This window comes from Pteropus medius, unplaced genomic scaffold (genome assembly GCF_902729225.1).
Source record: "Pteropus medius unplaced genomic scaffold, Ma_sr-lr_union100, whole genome shotgun sequence".
Lineage (NCBI taxonomy): Eukaryota > Metazoa > Chordata > Mammalia > Chiroptera > Pteropodidae > Pteropus > Pteropus medius.
Genome location: NW_024349800.1, coordinates 61,189,339 through 61,194,398, shown reverse-complemented (window position 1 = coordinate 61,194,398; position 5,060 = coordinate 61,189,339). Strand labels below are relative to the sequence as shown.

Genomic DNA, 5,060 nt, shown 5'->3' with positions numbered 1-5,060 from the left:
GGAAGAGCAGGGAGATGAGAAAGGACAAAGATGCTCACAAAATTATTGTGGCTCCACCGCCCAGGAGAAGAGATGTTATCATCCCAGCGTTTCCTCCTAGTGTGTCTTTCTATCCCTCTAAAAATTGATCCCTTCCTTTCTCCGGCTCTGGAGGCATATAGAAATGGGTTAAAATTCTGGATTAACGATTTTCCTAGTGGTGTTATTTTGGGCAAGTTGCCTCCTCTTCTGCAGCTTTAGTTTTCGCCATCTGAAAAGTAGAAACGATCGTGGCCGGCCTCGCAAGATTGTGCGATGGTGAAATCAAATGATCAATATGGAAAAGCACCTGACCTTAACTTAATCCCAGCTGCTTTTCCTCTTCGAGTGTCACTGGAGTGGCTCCCTCTGGGTGCTTCACACAGCTTCATGTAGACAGAGGCAGTCAATAAATACTTGTCAGACCGAACGGAATTACGAGAGAGCCAGATCTCACCTGTGCTTTTTCATCCCGAAGCACCTCCTCTTTTGCTAGGACGCAGATGCTGACAGACGGTAGGATGTTACGCATGTCCTGTTTTTTTTCACCATGTTCCATTCTCTCAGTCCCGCATGCAAGGAAAAGAAACTCACTCTTTTGGGTCACCCAGTTCACATGGCAAGGGTGAGGGACCCCAGAGATGTTTTTCATCATTTGCAGCATTTTCCAGGGAAGAGTTCAAAGATGTGGAAATTGACAGAAATATTGCGAGAAATATTGAAAAAGGCTCCCTAGCTGCTGGGAATGAGGACACTCACCCTCCAAGGCCCAAAAGCCCTTGGCAGTCTCCTGCCTTCAGAGTGAGTCTGTCTCACATGAGTCACCCTGGAAGTGCCACATATAGTAACGTGTCATTTCCCTGAATCACTCTTGGGGAGGCTGGGAACAGCCTAGACCAGGCGTGAACACATCTCGGGATGACCGCGGGGTTCCCAGGTGGCTCCCGTGCAGCAAGGTCCGAGGAGTCCCATAGATGCCTATGGCTCTAGTGTTTGGCATTCATCGTTAGAAGTGCTCTGCTGACATCTGTGACTCAGACTTTTAAAATTCCTAGAACAGAGGCCTTGTGAATCTGAAGGGCCCCTCGGACACCTGGCTAATCTGGTGCCCTGCTCTTCCTGGCCACTAGGCCTCCAGCGATGCTTCAGAAGATAGAGCAGGGGATTTGGGTTTTGTTTTTCACACGGGTTTTGGTTGTGGGGGGGTGCGCCAGCATACCCAGGAGCACAGGATGTCAGCACGGGGCATTCGGCAGGCATCCTGTGCCTCTCCCCGCACTTCGTGGACCAGGAAGCCAAGTCCAGAGAGGGCAAAGGACTTGTCCAAGGTCAGGCAGAGGAGGATCAGTTCCTGCCACGTGGTTCTGGCTTTTGGGAGACAAGCGGTGAGGTCATGGGAGTGAACCTCAGAGGGCCGCTTCAGAATCCCAGACGAAATCCACAGATGAAGTCACAGAATCAGAATGCTGGCTCCCAGGAGGCCACCGGAGCTGGGGTGGGTGGGGGGTCGTGAGCGCAGACAGCTTGGAAAGACTCAGGCTCCAACCCTGAGACGAATTTACTCTGCAGGGTTTAGGGAAGTCACTTCATTTCTCTGTTTTGGTTTTTTCCTTAGTGAAACCTGACCCCCTGTAGAGCTGTTATAAAGATTAAATCAATGGTCCCCAAGCTTTGTGGCACCAGGGACCAGCGCTCCTATGAGAACCTAATGCCTGATGCTCTGAGGTGGAGCTGAGGCGGTGATGCTGGCTCTGGGGAGCGGCTGCAAACACAGATGGACCTTCGCTCACTCGCCCGCCGCTCACCTCCTGCTGTGCGGCCCAGGTCCTAACAGGCCACATGGACAGGTACTAGTCTGTGGCCCAGGGGGGCTGGGGAACCCCTGGATCAGATGACTCGAGGCATAAAGTGGTGAGTGGGACTTGGGCTCAAATTCCATGGCCCACGGGCACACAGGGAGTGGCCCGGGCACAAGCCCCGCCTCCCCCGGGTGATGGCCTCGGCAGAAACCCCACAGCCTCCCCGAGCCCCCGTCTCCTCCTGTGGCCTCGACATGGGAGACCCACTGCATGACGAGGCACGGTGTGTGGGAGCACAGGCCGCGCCCAGGGCTGCCATCGCTGGCAGAAGCCACCATCTCCCGGAGGGGCACGGGACACACCACCCCACTGGGTGCCACCTGGCATTTTGACTATTTCCAGTTAAAGACGCTTGAAAAACAGCAGGTTCAAGAAAAATGCTCTGACCTCCCTTCTCTTCCTTAAAAGCAGGAGATGCGATTCCCATGGAAAAGATGCCTCCCTGTGCCAGAAAGGAAGTCACCTTCCCGCCATCGATGGGAGGCTGGCACCAAGGGATTCTGAACCTCGTTAAAATAACTCTACCTCCCTTTGGCATCCCCAGGTATTTCAGCTTCTTTCCTACCATTGCCTCTCTGTTTCACCTCATGTAAAGGCATTTAAATTTCATTACTTCCCTGGGTCTTCATTTCCGTATGAGGGCTCCCGTGTCACGTAAAACTTCTATTAAATAAATCCGTACGTGTTTCTCCTGTTGATCTGCCCTGTGTCGATTTAACTCCCAGGCCCAGCTGAAAACGCCAAGAGGCAGAGGGGGAATCTTGTCTCCCTCGGCTGCCCGCGGCGCCTCCGTCTGGCTGCTTTTGGCCTGAGTAGTCGATTTGAGCCCTAAGACCGGCCGTCCTTCTGTGTGAACCATCCGAGTCCTGCACGCCTGTGTCACTGTGCCTGGAAACAAGGCAGAGGCCCTGGCTATGATGGGACAGCACCAGGTCACACAGGCAGGGCCCCCGTGGCCGGGCACAGGCCAGAGAACTGGGAAGCTGAGCTGACGAGGATGCTAAGATCTGAGAACCGTGGAGCTGGGAGGAGGCTGGTCCAGTATGCTCATGTCGTTGATGGAGAAACCAAGGCCCAGAGTGAAGAAAAAACTTACCCAGGGACACGTGGCCCTGGTGGCGACAGTGGCATTGGAATTCTGGTTTGCAGTTCTGTACTCTTTCTGTCACACCTTGCCCTTGGAATGAATATTCTAGTAAACGTAGACTGCGATTTAGACGTGTTCACTCTGAGCTCACAGATGCTTAACTAACTCTCTGTCGTATTCTTGGCTAGAGGCTTAAATGCAGTTCAAGGGGTTAATTCCTGGAGTCATGTGCCTTAAACCCAGAGCTGCCTAAGCTTGGTGGCTTAAAGAGACATTACATATTACTATTATTTGTAGATTAACTCTTGGTAGGTCGCTTTACCGTTTCAAAGTAATTTCCCTGCATGGTCCTATCTAACTCTCTCGACAGCCCCAGGAGGTAGGTTTCATGGTCTCCATCTTCAGGACCTGAGGCTTAGACAGACGAAGTTAGTCACTCGTTAGTCAGTCCCATCCAAGGGTCTTTCTCGCCAACCCCACAGAGAATTCGAGAGCCCAGACTCATTTGCCATTGGCCAGACCAGTGTCCACCCTGGAAGCAGACATGCTGGCCACTCATGGGCGTCTTATGTTGTTGGGCCTCGGCCATTTTAAAACATCTTGAGTCAGCATTTTAAAATCCAGAGACTTCTTTAAAAGGGAGGGTTTGTCTTTAAAAAGAAAAGTCTGGAAGCTCCGGCAGCCCTGGGGTCCACCGTCTTCTCTCTGTTCGGCAGACCGCCTCTCTTTGGTGTATCTGCTTTGCTTGGTTCTCGTCATCACGATTTCACAGTTGCTTCCACCTGTGACAGGACCATGGTAGCCAAGTGTGGAGTACGTCACTCCACAGCACCCAGAGCCTGGTCCAGGCCAGGCGTCTGGATCCCTCCTCGTCTGGGAAGAGTCTCTTCGGGAAGGGGTGGGGGGAGGCCGTGGTCGGGTCTCAAGGGAAGAGATGCGCCAACTCGTGCTCAGCAGTGTCCGCATTCGCGAGGGCCGGCTGCGGCCCAGCTCTGCTGAGGGGCGTGGAGCAGAGTGCGGATCCCTGTGACTCCCCTCAGAGCATCGCCAGCCGAACCTACTGACACACGTGTGAGCTCCAGTTCCAGGGCTAGCCAGCTGTCACTCATTAGCGTGTGCCCTTGGTAGGCCACTTGTCCTCCTGGGGCTCCAGCACCCCCTCCGAGGAATGAGGACTGAACAGCTCAGGTGGCTGCCCGCTCTGTCTCTCCCACAGTCCATTCCGTTGACAAAGGCCATGGCCGGGCCGTCCCTCACACTGGCTCTGTTCTGGTTTATCTCGTTTAGAGAAGGGACAATAATAGATGGCCTCTGCCCGGGGCTGCAGAGTCCTCTTCAGTGTAAGCGCTGCTCTGGCCTATCATTTCCTATTTTTAATAACACTGAAGAGCACCTCTGGGCTGCGCTGGAGCCCGCTGATTGCTGACCTAGTGGTGGGACAGCTAATTAAAGCCACAAGTCCTGGGAACAGCAAAGGGAAATCAAATCATGATGAAAACCATAGGCTCTCTGGAGTACAGGCCTTTATTAAATCCCAGTCTACTGGTGACACTTCAGGGTACAAAGAGATTTTTGCTCTATTTTTGGAACTGCTGGAAGATTTAAATCCACAGCCATTTGTCGAGTGTCACCTTCGGTAGATAGTTTGGAGTGACTGAGCATCATCTGATGCAGCACCCATCTGAACAGCACTTTACAGGCTGCAGGGCATAGTCACATTGTTTTTTTAATCCTTACTGGAGGAATCAGAAACTCAAAGGGTGATCTGCCAGGCACAGGCCAGCAAGGGGAGAGGCCGCGGGGAATCCCAGGTCGGCCTCCAGATTCAGGGCTCTTGGTGCCATATCATGCCACACGCAGACATAGCCAAACTGTTAGGAGACGCCGGCCGGAGAGTTTAAAAACTATGTTATTTTCATTTTTTTTATATAAAAAGCTCTTGGAAGTGTTAGCATTTGATATGGGCCTTAAAATGGGTATGACGTTTTTCCTTTTTATTATTTAATAGGTCATTATAGAAGATTTGGAAAGTAAAATAAAATACAAAGATTTATAATTCTAATATACAGGTGCTGCTCCTGTAAGTCATTTACACT

At 52.0% G+C, this 5,060-nt stretch overlaps 1 long non-coding RNA gene across 2 annotated transcripts; it reads left to right on the top strand.

The window, feature by feature from the left end:
• The first annotated feature begins 1,512 nt into the window (after positions 1-1,512).
• LOC120622069 (uncharacterized) lies at positions 1,513-4,822 on the top strand. 2 transcript variants are annotated; one of them, XR_005658409.1, is made up of 3 exons: positions 1,513-1,865; positions 2,286-2,421; positions 2,603-4,822. It is a non-coding gene; the product is annotated as an uncharacterized LOC120622069 (long non-coding RNA). The 2 variants fall into 2 exon arrangements; XR_005658408.1 differs by having other exon boundaries at positions 1,524-1,865; positions 2,289-2,421.
• The last annotated feature ends 238 nt before the right edge of the window (positions 4,823-5,060 follow it).